This window comes from Panthera pardus, unplaced genomic scaffold (assembly GCF_024362965.1).
Source record: "Panthera pardus isolate Hobbes unplaced genomic scaffold, ASM2436296v1 HiC_scaffold_15, whole genome shotgun sequence".
Classification (NCBI taxonomy): domain Eukaryota; kingdom Metazoa; phylum Chordata; class Mammalia; order Carnivora; family Felidae; genus Panthera; species Panthera pardus.
Window position 1 is genome coordinate 79,970,823 of NW_026526710.1, and position 15,535 is coordinate 79,986,357.

Genomic DNA, 15,535 nt, shown 5'->3' on the forward strand with positions numbered 1-15,535 from the left:
ACCCATTTAAAGTGTTCCATTCAGTGGTTTTTAGTAAAATCAGACTTGTGCAACAATTACTATAATTTTAAAAGAGTTTCATCATCCCCAAAAGAAACTTCCTTCTCACCAGGAGTCATTCCCCCTCCCTTTACCCCCAGCCCTTGCCAAATACTAACCTACTGTCTGTCTCTATGGATTCACCTATTTTGGACATTTCATATAAGTGGAATCATAGAACGTATGACCTTTTGTGACTGGCTTCTTCGACTTAGCATAATGTTTCCAATTTCATCCCAACTAGAGTATGGATCGATACTTCTTTCTTGTTATGGCCAGGTAATATTCCATTGTATGGATATAGCACATATTTTTTTCGTTCTTCAGTTGATGGGTATTCCGATTGTTTTCATTTTTTGGCTATTATGAATAGAACGCTATGAACATTTGATATACAAGATTTTTTTGCAGATGTGTTTTTATTTCCCTTGGAGTTGCTGGATCCAATGATAATTCTTATGTTTCCATTTTTAAGGACAACCGAACTACTTCCAAAAGTGGTTGCAATACTTTAAGCAATGTTTGAGGGTTCCAATTTCTCCACATTCTCACCAATACTCGTTGTGGAGTCCATCTTTTTTATTACGGCCATCCTGTGGAGGTGAAGTGGTATCTTATTGTGGCTTTGATTTGAATTTCCCTAATGACGGATAATGCTGGTCATGTTTTCATGTAGTTGGTCACTTGCATATTGTCTTGGGAAAATATATATGTTTAGATACTTTGCCTATTTTTAATTGGGTTATCTGATTTTGTTTTTATTATAGTTTTGTATATTCTGGATACAAGTCCCTTCTAATTTGCAAATATTTTCTCTCATTATGTAGATTGTCTTTTCAACTTCTTGACCGTTTTATTTAAAGTATAAAACTTGGGGCACCTGGATGGTTCAGTTGGTTAAGCTTCCAACTCTTGGTTTGGGCTCAGGTCATGATCGCATGGTTCCGGTGTTCAAGCCCCATGTTGGGCTCTGTGTTGACAATGCAGAGTCTGCTTGGGATTCTCTCTCTCTGCCCTGTCTCTCTCAAAATAAATAAACTTAAAAATAAAACATAAAATTTAAATTGGCTTCATCAAAATAATTTTTTAATTGTTCTGTTGTGTTTTGGTATTACATGTTAAAACCACTGCCTAATTCAATGCAATAAAGATTTACTCCCATATTTTGTTATAAGAATTTTATAGTTTTAGCTCTTACATTGAGGTCTATATTCTGAGTGAATTTTTATAAATGAGGTGAGGTAGGGGTTCAACTTCCATGATTTGCTAGTGGCTATTGAGTTATCCCAGAACTATTTGTGGAAAAGATTATTCTTTCTTACTGAAATAACTTGCCAATATCCAGGCAACCATAAATTTAAGAGTTTATTTCTGGTCTGTGGACACAAATTTTAATCAATTGACCTACATATCTATACGACTATCCTGCCAGTTAAACATTGTGATTACTATAGCTTTTGAAACCAGTGTCAGTTCTCCCAATTTTTTATTCTTTTCTAATTTTATTGTTCATTTTTTTTTCTTTTTTTAGGTGAAGAATATTGAGGTTTATCACAGATTTATCCACATGTGCTTCCAAAGAGAAAGAAACACTGGCACTAAAGCACAGCCACTTGGAAAGTTATTATGGCTTTGGTTGCTAAGACAGAAATAGAGCCTTTGGAGAAATGATTGGTTCAAATCATTGGGAATGTAATTTTCATCATTGCATTCACTAAAAGGCTCACTTAGAGAAAATGGCCTCCCAGTTTCCAAAAATACAGTTTCCTTAAAATGGGAATATCTCAGATCAGATCTTTGTGGGTATTAAACCAATTTACTTATAAGCAAAAATTATACCTTTTGCCCTAAACAAATTTAATTCACAGATTGAGTTATTTAGCTGAGATATACTCCTATTGGTTTCATTAATCTTACTGACAATTACACTGTCACCTTAGTTCATTAGAAAAGTTTATAGACCTCAAAGGTCCAGGGGTGCCTGGGTGGCTCAGTCGGTTGAGCATCCGACTTCAGCTCAAGTCATGATCTCGTACTCCATGAGTTCAAGCCCCACGTCGGGCTCTGTGCTGACAGCTCAGAGGCTGGAGCCTGCTTCAGATTGTCTCCCCCTCTCTCTGCCCCTCCCTGCTCATGCTCTGCCTCTCTCTGTCTCAAAAATAAATAAAAACATTTAAAAAAAATTAAAAAAGGTCTATAAATTATTTCAACAGTGCATTTACCCAGTACTAGCTTAACATTTCTCAAACATTTTCACAACTGTCCAGGAGACAATGAAACTACTTACTTTAAATGGAAAATACTTGGTAAAAAATTTAACAGCCAGTTTCATAAAGCTTGAAAGTCCTATGAAATAAAATGACATATGTGTAAAAAGGTAAGTAAGTATGAGGAATAAACTTAGGAATTCCCTGAGCCTGCACTGATGGGTTAACGAGGCATAAAGAAACTAGCCATAGGATGTACACACCCAAGTTTGGGCAAACAAAGTTAGGTAAATGGGGCAAAGGCCCCCAGTATAGGACAAAGGTATAGGAATAGGGAATCTCAGGATGAAAACATCCAAGATGAGGTAAACAAGATTAGGGTGGAAATGCCCCCAGCTTAGTACAATAGCAGAAAGCTGCTTTTACAGGAAGGAAGGACCAAATGAGGTAAACAGGTAAATAGGGCTATAGACTGCTGTGGGGTGAAGTTGCCCAGAGAAGAGCTAATTAGCAAAAGAAAGGTGCCTTGTTGACCCTGAGGTTGCATGCTCTTTCTCCTTCTCTGTTTACCTAAACTGGTCTAGAGGTGGGGCCTCATGTTTGCTGTAAACAACCTTCCAACCCTAGCCAGGGTTTTGTTTTGTATTGACCCAAACCCCTAATACCACATAGCTTCAGAACCCCCTTTCCCTTATGCACATGAGTTAATGTTCACGATTTCATTGTCTCTTTGTGCACATCCACCAGCACATTTGTAAGCCTTTTGAGCCTAATAAAAATGGAGCAAGGACCCTTACTCAGGGGTCTCGGCTCCTCCCAGACATTAGCCTCTCTCGCAGTTTTAATCCTGCATCCTGCTTTCTTGCTGGACAAGAGAGAACTCCAGACCCAGAGTCTATGACAAGTAAGGAAACAAATAATTCTGGTATATAACACTTATCATCATGGGTTATCAGATCACACACCTTTTATATTCTATTAAAATAAGATCACATTAGATCATAAACTTTTATTTAAATAAAATGAGATCACCAGTTAATTTTTGAATACCTTAGTAATAATTACTTGAAGTCACTGAATTTAAGTCGTCCAATAATTTCTATACAGGTAGGAATGAATTATTACGTTTAAAGACTTGAAGTTAACTTTGACATTGCAAAATAGGCGGGATCATGTAACATGAGCTATATACTTAACAAACCTTTAAAAATACAACCACTTTCCTTTAGAGATCACCAAGAAGTTTTAGTAAACCATTGCTATTTTTTTTAAGGAGAAAAGCATATTGTGGTATAATCCTTAATAAAACAGTTCAGAATACTTCAGTTCCGATTATAAATGTCTGTACAAGATTTAGTCTATTAATTATTTGAAGTTGGCAAGTTGTCGTACCCACTCATTCCTTACAGAGACTGCATTACATGAGTTGGGTTTAGGGAATTTATGAATAGGATATTTATTTGAATTTGTGCCATCATTCCTTGTTACCTTAATCAAATTCCAGGCTGGAAAGATTATAAAGACACCCCACTGTGGATGCCCTGGAGCAGATTGGCCAGGAGGACTTGCCAGAATACTCCATGCTCAACATGTCAGTTCAATTGCTGTGACAAGAATCAGTCCTATTCAGTTGCTAATGGAAAGGCATATCCAAACTGATTATCAACTGTTTTCAGTTAGATTTAGATAAAGATTTATAATACAAGTAAAAATATGATTTACATGCTGTTTTCCACAACATCTAACAAGCTTTCCTTTTCTAGTCTTCTCCTTTCCTTTCTTTCCAATAGTAGAAATGAGTATTCTCTAGGAATTTCACCTTTTGTTTTTTTGTTTTGTTTTTGGTTTTCGTTTTTGTTTAGCTGAAGTCGTGTCCATATCAACAAGGCTTGGACTATAGTTTGGATCTTGTTATATTGCCAGTTTGATCAGATTCTAAAGATATGGTTTGCACACATTTTTTCTTGAATCATAAATTTTTGGGAATCTACCCAGATTTTAGCCAGATTGCCTGGAGCTTTAACAGAGTAGCAGTAGGAACAAAGCAATTATTCTCTACTCACAGAATATATTGAATTGGATTTATCTGGCATATGAAAGTTCTAGGATACTATTGATACAGACTTTTTAAATTACAGCCTACTTTCTTGGCAAAGAAATAACAAATTAGAAGGCATCTGTTGCTTTAACCCATCCATCATCCATTTATTCCTTATTTCTAACATGTAAACACTATTCCAAACACTAGAAATACATATATGAATAAAATAAATACTTTCTTGCCTGAAATTTGCATTCCAGTGGAGAGAAACTGACCTAACATATAAATCATATACCTGGCAGAAAAGAAAAAAACAGTGTTCTTGCTTTTGGGACAGGTTGCAGTATTAAATATGGCATCTGGTCCCAGATTTGAGTAAATACATGAAAAAAGTTAAAGTTAATTATTCAGATATCTGTTGAAGAAGGTTCTAGGCAGAAGGAACAATCAGGAAGCACAAAACTCTTGATGTGAATGATCAAACAGAGAAACAAAATGACATGTGAGTAAGCAGTGCATATTGAGGCAACTTTAGTAGGTGAAGAAAATGGGGTCTAGTGCACAACTCAGGGAAGTGCAAGTTAAAGTATATGTAAAGTATATATTTATATATAGTCTATAAATTGTGGGTGTGTGTGTATATATCATACCATATATATATGGACACACGCATACAATATATATGACTGCAACATTATCAAGAAGCCCATAACCTATGAGAGAAAGAGACAGAAAATGACCACCATAGTTTGATAAGTTCAAGGATAAAGGTAAACAACAGGTATAATGGAATATCTAAGGAAAGCCACAGCATTCAGGTCATTGTCCTGACTTCTACTCACAGTATATGCCAAGAACCAGAGCGTTAGTATCACCTGGGAACTGGGCAAAATAACAAAAATCTTGAGCCTTACCTGAGAACAGCTGAATTATTATTTTCATTTTAACAGGATCCTAAGGTGATTCACAAAAAGAAGTTCAGGAAGCCAGTTTTAAAGAATTTAGGAGCAGGTCGTCCATTCCAGAGAGAAGATAGAATGTGAGTAACGGCCTGGGAAAAGAAGAAGAAAACCAAATAAATAACATGACCAACATCACTACCGCCAAACTGTCTTGTTTGTATGCGTAGAACAACAGAAAGTTCAAGGTTGCTGGGGAAAAAAACAAAACCTGGGGTTACCCTGGGAGGAAGTAATGTGAGAGATGAAAATAGAGGGGGTTTTACAGGCTAATCTGGGCACTGAAATTCATTCTGCAGGTGCCGGAGGCTATTAAAGATTTGTCAGGTGGGGCAGCATGGTGAGCATTTTGGCCAAGTCTTCGAGGTGGCCAGATGAGAGATTGTTAAAGCCTGGATCTCGCGTTGGGTACTTTCCATTGCACTTAAAACATCCTTAAAGTTATCTGAAAACTTTATTTATTTTTTTTACTGTAAATTTTGTGAGAGCTTGGCACAGATTTAGAAAACATCAAAACTTCTAAACACCTCCACCAGTATTTTGAGGTCTGTGTGTGTGCATAACTTTACCTGAGAAATATCATTCACTACTCACAATATTTTAAGGGTTTTTTTCCTCAAATAACAAAATAACATTATGAAAACCAAATAAACATTTTGAAGTCTGTAGAATGTTCTATCAGCGTGACAGACTATAATTAAATGTAATACTTTTAGTAAACATTCAGGTCAGTCTGACTTTTTCATGATTATAATAAAAAATATTTGTACTGAGAGCTTTTATGTTTTTCTGATATTTTATTCAGACATTCCACTACATGGTAAAAAACCACGAATGTTAAGACTTTTGGCATACATTTCCAAAACATATCACAAAACTTATTTATTTCATTTATTCTAATTTTGGTATAACTTTTACTTATTTTAGTATCAAACTCTACTCAGTATTTCATATCATCGAACCAAAATATTCCTTCAACAGCTAATAATACCAGTCTGTGATTAAGCTTCTCAAGCTTTTATCATGTATCCTATATTAGTATTCACATATTGAAATCAGCAATGAAAGCATAGAAGCTAAAACTTTATACATTTAAAAAAAACTAAAAGATAACAATTCTCATTCCTAAGTCATTTAGGAACTGTCCTTGGAACCGGCACCGTCATGCAAAATTAGTGCTGTTTTTACAAGTAGATATTTACGAAGGAGGATTAAAGTGTAAAATAATCTGAGTTTCCAGAATATTATTAGTCAAACATTATTATTAGCCTATTACCTTATTCTAATTTACATCTTGACCATATATATAGTCTGTATACATAGCCTATTGGAATTTTATAAAAACATTTAGATTACATACAGGATATAACTGCGCTCAAATATTTTTGTGATCTTTACCCATTAAATTGACAACACTGTCTTTGATATGAATAACTAACTTGAGGTAAAATATAATGATTAGAATGCAACATACACCTAATATATTAACAAAAACATGTTGTATTAACAAATGCAGACAAAATTAGAACTGGAGAAATGTAACAGTTCTGTAAAATTTTTCTAATTCAACATTTACCTATATAAAGTAGAAATTTTAAAAAGTGAGGTCTGCAAAGATCTATGCAAGTTTGATAAGGAACTTTTATGGTAAACAAGTAAACTCAGATTTACATATATAAAGGTAATTCTATTAGGTGTCTATGAACTTAAGAATTGTGGCTGTAAAGGGGCGCCTGGGTGGCTCAGTCAAGTGTCCGACTTCAGCTCAGGTCACGATCTCACGGTTTGTGAGTTCGAGCCCCACGTCGGGCTCTGTGCTGACAGCTCAGAGCCTGGAGCCTGCTTCAGATTCTGTGTCTCCTTCTCTCTATGCCCCTCCCCAACTTGTGCTCTTTGTCTCTCAAAAAATAAATAAATGTAAAAAAAATAATAAAGAATTGTGGCTATAAATAAAATGGGCATTACTAAAAATGTGTGAATGTTTGAAATTTAGAAATAAAATTTGGGTGTTAATTTTGAGATCCTTTAACAAAATGTTCATCCTATGGGAACAAATAATTGATAAAAAGAACTTACAGAATGGTATTACTCAATGAGCATATGAAGAAAATAGCTATTTTATTCTCCCTAGAAAATGGTACCAACTTAACTATATACAATTCTTTCTAATGTTTAAAGTGATTTAATTTGAATAACACTGGCCTAAGGGATTAGGGTATTGGGACCAGATTTTTAGCAGTACTTTGATTTTGTACATCATCAGGAAGATTTGATTATCCTTACAGTTTTATTAAATACTAAAATTGTTAACTTTATGTTACTAGACTGTTAGCAGAAATCTGCTTGGAGAGGTGGGAGTTTTGTCTTGAAGATGAATATGCATGGAAATTTCCATGAGATTTTGAAATATGCCATTGGATTGGAGGAATGTGATTGCTTAAAATTGTGAGAAAAAGGATAGTAAAACTAAAAATATTTAATGATTAAATTGAAGAAACTCAATAATATTTGAAAAAGATATAGTTTTTCCTAAGAAGGGCAGTTCAAAGCCAAGAACTAACCTTGTTCAGAGTGTGCCAGGATCCATGGCTTGAACTTGCTTTTCCAGAAACCTGATGGTGTCTATGAACCAAGAGTTGAAGGAGTATTTTGCACACAGGTTTGTTCTCCTCTAGCTCACAAGGCTTGAGCATTTCAACCTGTAAATATAAAGATAAAATATAATGTCAGTACGATTAGATCTTTTTGTGAACTTCTCTTGTTGAAAATGTCTGATTTCTGGTTCCACCATCTCCGTTACACGCTGGTCATCACCTTAGATTAAGTCTTGCTCCCTCTAGTTTTGCCTTGAGGAATATTCTGCCTTTAAAGCGACCTACACATTTTTACTTTTATGTGCTCATTTTACTGCATTAGCATTCCCAGTCATGATGATGTCACACTGTAGCTAAGCATTACTCATAATTGCAGTACTCAGAATTACTCTTGACTCTTTAATCCTAATTATCCTTCCAATAAAACGGGTTTAGATTAGTTAACATACAGAGTACCACACAATGTGCTTTATGTGCATTATTCTATCTTCTCAACGAGCCTGCAAAATAAGTGCTAGTATTACAACCCTTTTATAGAGAAGGAACCTGAGACTCTCTATGAATAAGAAATTTAGTCAATGACACAAATCAAAAGAACTGTAATATAGACTCTAATTGTTTGATTTCAAAGCTTAAAGGCACTTTTCAAAAATTATTTTAAAATAATTACCTTGTATCAGAGAAAAGGGAAAATACAGGCTAATTTCTAGGAGTATAATGTTTAGCAAGATGTAAGTTATGTAAAATAATTCATTAATAATGCAGTTACTATATATCTACAATAAAATTGAGAAAATAGTTCAATTATCCCATTTAATACCGTAAATATAAAATTCTGAGAAATAAAATGGAGCACAAAACTTCTAATGAATAAATTATAATACTTAATTGAAAGAATTTAAGGATGACCTAAAATATACCTTGCTCATGGACATTAAAACATTAAATATTGAAATAATGTCAAATATACCTGATTATTCTATAGAATTAATATAATGCCAGGCTAAATAAGATTGTTCATGGAATTCACTATGTTATTTCCAAAATTATGAAGAATCAAAATACCCTTAATATTTCTGAAGAGGAAAAGCCAGGAGAAGGGCGCTTACCCTAGTATATATAAAGGTTTATAATAAAGGCTCTAGCAAGTCATAGGAAAAAGAAAAAAAATAAAGTAACCACCAAAACCTGATCCAAAGTCAGATTTCATAAAAGAAACTTGATGCATGTAATATAGAATTTTGATATCTGACAAATTTGATATGTCAGAGCAATAGGAAAAAGTTTATTCAATACATATACCTATTAAAATTTTCTGTATAGAAAAATTAGAATTAGATATCTACTATACATCATACATAAAAATTAACCCAGAATGATCAAGGACTTAAATAACAAATGCAAAATCTTAACAAATTTCAGTTCAAAATACAGATTGATATTTCTCTAAACTGAGTAGGGAAGTATTTTTAGCATTATTAAATGCATTCCAATGTAAGAAAATATTGAAAAATTGTATTAGTAAAATAACTATTAATTCAAAGATATCTTAAATAAAATGGAAAAATATGTTATAAATTTGATATACACTGGGTGAAGACAGTCAATATTAATCCTTTATCAGTTACAACTGTTCCAAGATTGTACCATAATAATGTACAGGTTAATAAAGGAAAATCTCCAAATAGAATGAGCATAAATTTGAATAAGCATAAATGAAGAAAAATTTTAAAGAGGTATCAAATATAGTTATTAATCAGGGATTGGCAAAGTTTTATCCCACAACTTGTAATTTCCCTTAGGAGGTAAATTACTAAACCATTTTGGGGAAATTTTGGTATTATCTTAAAAATTAAACATTGGAAAATTATAACTTGGTAATTCTCTACTAGTTATTTCTCAAAAGAAAACTTTGCCCATATGCATGGAGACATATACAAGAATATTCAGGGCAGCACCAGGCTACAAACTAACACTGATGGACAGGAGGGTGGTGTAATATCATGGCATATTTATGCAATGCTCTAATGCAATGCAAAACAGATACAACCAATAGACTACAGTGTGACACCAATATAATTTTACCAGTTGAAATAAACAAGTATCAAAAGATTGGATAAAGCAAGATAAGCAATTTTTTGTATATTTAAGTTAAAAACAACAGAAAGGAAATAGATCTTAAACAATATTTACATCTATATATACATATTCATATACTTAGTCTATGTGTATATAAATACACATGTTTATATATAAATATACACATATAGGGGCGCCTGGGTGGCGCAGTCGGTTAAGTGTCCGACTTCAGCCAGGTCACGATCTCGCGGTCCGTGAGTTCGAGCCCCGCGTCAGGCTCTGGGCTGATGGCTCGGAGCCTGGAGCCTGTTTCCGATTCTGTGTCTCCCTCTCTCTCTGCCCCTCCCCCGTTCATGCTCTCTCTCTCTGTCCCAAAAATAAATAAAAAACGTTGAAAAAAAAATTAAAAAAAAAATAAATATACACATATAAATATATTTATACATATGTTAGAACTGTGATTTTCAAAATCACAGATGAAGTAAGTACATGTTCCAGTACAGTAACTCATTTAAGGGAGGAAAGGGTACAAAAGGAGAAAGAGTGCCTAAACAGAGAAGATTTTGTCAAATATTCTATACTCTATAGAGATATCTTATTGTTGAATAGATGAGTTAATTCATTGAAAGTAAATGAATATTCCCAATATTCGTGTATATATGCGAAAGAAACTCATGCATGATAAGAGTGTGTCATACAATAGTGTCTTTAAACAACCTGTTAAACTAGATGGATATAACAGAATGTTATATCTGTTCTGGATGTATACAGAACATTCCGACCCAAAACAACAGAATATACATTTTTTTCAAGTGCACATGGAACATTCTCCAGGATAGATCACATGTTAGGCCACAAAACAGTCTCAATAAATTTAAGAAGGTTGAAATCATAGCATGTATCCTCTCCAACCCTAATGATATGAAACTAGAATTCAGTCACAAGAAAAAAAAAACTGGAAAAGGGGAACCTGGGTGGGTGGCTCAGTCGGTTAAGCGTCTGACTCGTGATTTTGGCTCAGGTCATTATCTCACTGTACATGGAGCTCCACGTAGGGCTCTGTGCTGGCAGTGATTCTCTGTTTCTCTCTCCCCTCTTCCCCAACTCACACTTATGCTCTTTCTCTCCTCCATCTCTCTCAAAACAAATAAGCAAACATTGAAAGAAATAAAGAAAAAGGAAAGAAAAAAGCTGGAAAAAACACAAACACTTGGAGGCTAAGCAACAGCTTCTAGATTACCAATGGATCAACAGACAACAAAGTAGACATAAAAAATAGATGTATGGAGACAAATGAAAATGAAAATGCAACAGTCCAAAATCCATAGGACACAGCAAAAGCAGCTGTGTATATGTGTAGCTGTATATATGTAGCAATATAGGCCTACATCAAGAAATAGAAAACTGCTCAGATAATACAAATTTACATCTAAAGGAACTAGAAAAAGAAGAGCAAATAAAGCCCAAGGTGAGTAGAAGGAAGAAAATAAGGATCAGAACAGAAATAAATGACATAAAAACTAAAGAAAATTTTTAAAAAGATCAATGAAACCAAGAGCCGGTTCTTTGAAAAGATAAAATTAATGAAACATTAGCCAGACTCAAAAAGGAAAGAGAAAGGACCCAAATAAACACAAACAAAAACAAGTAAAAACTGACAACACTGAAATACAAAGGATTATAAGAGACTACTATCAAAAGTTATATGTCAATAAATAGACAACCTACAAGAAATGGATAAATTCCTAGAAGTATACAATCTTATAAAACCGAATCAAGAACTGAAAACTTGAATAAGTGTATTACTGGTAACAAAATTGAATTAGCAATCAAAAAACTACCAAAAAATAAAAGTAAAGGATGGTATAGGTTCATAGGAATAGAATTTAAGTGGAATTTAAATGGAATTCTACCATTTAAAGAAGAGCTAATACTTATTCCCCACAAATTATTTCAAAAAATAAAAGAGGAAGGAAAGCTTTCTGCTTTCAAATACATTCAACAAAGCCACTATTACCCTGGCATCAAACCAGACAAAGACACCACAAAAAATGAAAACTGCATGCCAATATCCTTGGTGAACATAGGTGCAAAAATCTTCAACAAAATAATGGTGTATCAAATCCAAAAATACATTAAAAGGACAATTCATCATGACCAAGTGGGACTTATTCCAGGGATGCAAGTTTGGTTTAACATTTGCAAACAAATTAACATGATATGTCACATCAACAAAACAAAGGATAAAAACAGTCAATGAAGAAAAGCATTTGACAAAAGTGAACATCTGTTCATGATAAGAACTCAACAAAGTGGGTTAGAGGGAACATACCTCAACCTAATAAAGGTCATATATAAAAAACCCACAGCTAACATCATGCTCAAAAATTTTTAAAAATGAGCTTTTCCCGTAAGATCAGGAATAAGACAAGGATGTCCACTCTGACCACGTTTATTCAAAACAGTACTGGAAGTCCTAGCCATAGCAATTATATAAGAAAAATAAATAAAAGGCATCCATATTGGACAAGAAGTTAAACTGTCTTGTCACTGGATGACCCGCAGCATTCTGATGCCGAAATGTGAATTTACTTCATTTTGCTCAATATTCCTCTTGCCAATCTGGCCCCATTTTGGCTCTTTTGGGTAGAGCTTGAGTTGTATCTCCGCACATCTCCTATGAACCAACTGACTGAGGGATTCATGCAGCAGAACCTTCAGCGTGGGCCCCAGGACGGGCTCTCACTTCAGCCAGAACACATATGAGAATTACCACAGTTTTGAGAAGTTAAATATTAGCACCTCCCTCTGCCTGACCACGTTTCTCAGTGGATGTGCCCCAGGTGAGGATGGGACAATGTGGGGTATCTTCCTCCTGAGAGCCCAGATGCTTGTAAGAAAACAAGAGTCTCCTCACCCCCATCCCTGAACACCTGCCTTACTTTCTGTAGCAGTTCCTTGCATACAATCATCTCCACACAAAAGCACATTAGGGAGAATTGAAAAACTTTTAAAATTCGCCCCCAGAGGTAAAAAAGAAGTGGGCTTTATATTTTCATCATTTTATGTCCTTTTTCTACTCTGGAGCTCAACTATTGTGACGGGCAGGGGAAGCAGCTCCCTAGGATCTCCATATCGACTCTTACTGGCAGCTACCACTTACAGGGCCACTGTATGCAAAGCATTGTTCTAGGTGCTTCATACAGATCAACTCATTTAATCGCCATAAGAGTTCTGTGATGGGGCCTGTTATTATCCTCATCAACCAAATGAAGAAATAGAGGTACAGTGGGTTAAGGGGACAGGACTGTGGAAAAAAGCCCTGGGAGAGGATTCATCCTCAATCAGGAGTGGGAATTGCACAGTGGACATTTGATTGGTCCTCGTAATGGTTTAAGACCGTCAGTGGTCTCAATGATTTCCTTACTCAATGTTGGGAACGAAATTTTTGTTTTAGCTCTAGCCTGCTACGCAGGAAATTGTGCCAAGACTCAGTGACTAAAAGAGCAATAATTTCCCACTATTCAGGTTTTGGCGGGTGGACTGTGCTGAAAAGTTGGTTTTCCTTGTGTGATATTGGCCTGGGGTGACATTCAACTGGTATTCTGACTGGCCCTGGGGCTGGGGCGCCCAAGATGGCTTCTGTCAGATCCCTGCATGGGCTGGATGTCAGTGTCCTAGGCTTTTCCTTCAGGTACTTCATTTCTCACCACTCAGTAGCAAAGTTCATGCTTCTTAAATGGTAGCTGGCCCCCAAGAGAGTAACTATGGTTGCAGCTTTGTCATCGAGACTCTTGCTTGACTGCATAGTCATCCTTCCTTCAGAAGAAAGTGTCATGTTTCCTGTCAATTAGCTCTTCTCCCAAAGCCTCGCCATAGAATACTGGGAAAGTAGAGGAATCTTTTCTTTCTTTTTTTTAAGTTTATTTATTTTGAGACAGAGTGTGGGGGGTGGGAGGTTGAGGGGGTAGAGAAAGAACCCTAACTAGACTCCAAGCTATCAACATGGAGCCCAACATGGGACTCGAGCTCATCAATCATGAGATTGTGACCTGAGCCAAAACCAAGGGTCAGTCACGTAACGGAACGAGCCACCCAGCCTTCCTGAGTCCTCTTTTCATTTTTAACTCTATTTCACCTCAACCTGGTGGTGATTTTCCTGGTAGTACTTCCTTTAAACCTTTAAGAGTTTTGTATGAACCGTTTCAGGACTTACCACATCCATGACCCTCAACAATAGCTATAGTCCTTTTGAGACAGACTTCCCTCTGTGCTTGTCAGGCTGCTATGCAGAATACTCTCGAGATCTGTATCTTCTTTGTCTACCCAGGAACTGCTCTTAAGCCTGCCATAAGTTTTTTGTTTTGTTTAGTTTTTTTAGTTCTTAATAAAAGGTGTTATTGCCAATTTGATTTTACCTTAACCTGGAGACAAGTTCTTACTCTGAGACTGCCTTCTCTATTTCCTGTAAATTCTGCTTGAAAACTAAATTGTTTAGCTTGTTTTCCTCTTACAAGCGTTTGTCATTCATGGCTAGAAGAAGACACTTGGCACTTTAACATTCTGCCTGGAAATCCCGTGAGTTAGGCTCACAAGTATATGGTTGTATTTTCCATGTCCTCTGCTGCTAATAGTCACACCACTGCGTTACATGTGCCTCCTTTCCTCCAGTCTTTGGTAACAATCTCGTCCCCGATCTTGCAGCCATCGCTGACAGTCTCTTCGCTGTTCTTCTGGCATTTACTTGTCCATGGTCCCTAATCCAATGCCACCTACTTTAAGGCTTTGTTATGGCAGCACCCCGCTTCCAGGTACCAATGTATGTTTGAGATATCTATTGTTATGAAATGAATTGCCCAGGTATGTCATTGCCTAAGACATTTGCAAATTGTTTATCACAGTTCTGTGGGTTTTCTGGGTTCAGCTGGATGGTTTTCCTGTTTTAAATGGAGGTGGCTGTGGTTACCCTGGCAGCTGCATTCCACAGAGATCACTGGGGCCAGAATGTCCCAGATGACTTCACTCAACATCTGATACCTCAGAAGGGGTGAGGAATGGCGGGCGTTGGCTGTGCTTCTCCTTTGCTCCAAGTAGTCAGGCTTGGGTCTCTTCATGGGGAGGTTAGCTCTCAGGAGGATTTCTGAGGAGTCACACAGTGTACCTTTCTCCAGAATCTACTGGTCAAAGTAGGTCAAAAGGCCATCCCAGAGGACATGAACATGGGTTTATTCAAGAGAAGAGGAAACAGGCCTCGTGGCTTTATGGAAAGAGCCAGATGCACATACAGAGGCATCCTTGGAGTTGTTGCCATTCATCTTTGCAGACAATTCAGCATGGATACAATAACTTTTCATTGGTTTTGCTTGTGCCCATATTCCTCAAAATAAATCAGAAGATAGACTTTGCTGTGGATTACCTCTGTGGCCTTGAGCATGTTGCTTGTAATAGAACTATATAACACTCCCTTAAAGGGTTCATGAAATAGTATATGAGAACAATCTGATCCAGAACCTGACATTACTAAATATTTAACAAATGCTGGTTTATTCGTCTTCCTCTACTTCTTCTTCTTTTTTTTTAATGTTTATTTTTGAGACAGAGAGGGACAGAGCATGA

The 15,535-nt window shown here is 35.9% G+C and overlaps 1 long non-coding RNA gene across 2 annotated transcripts in view; it reads left to right on the forward strand.

The window, feature by feature from the left end:
• Nucleotides 1-907, forward strand: part of LOC109256865 (uncharacterized) — a 125,099-nt gene extending 124,192 nt beyond the window's left edge. For both annotated transcript variants that reach the window (XR_008422313.1, XR_008422312.1), the window contains one exon: nt 515-907. This is a non-coding gene — a long non-coding RNA (uncharacterized LOC109256865). The remainder of the gene's footprint in view (nt 1-514) is intronic.
• The last annotated feature ends 14,628 nt before the right edge of the window (nt 908-15,535 follow it).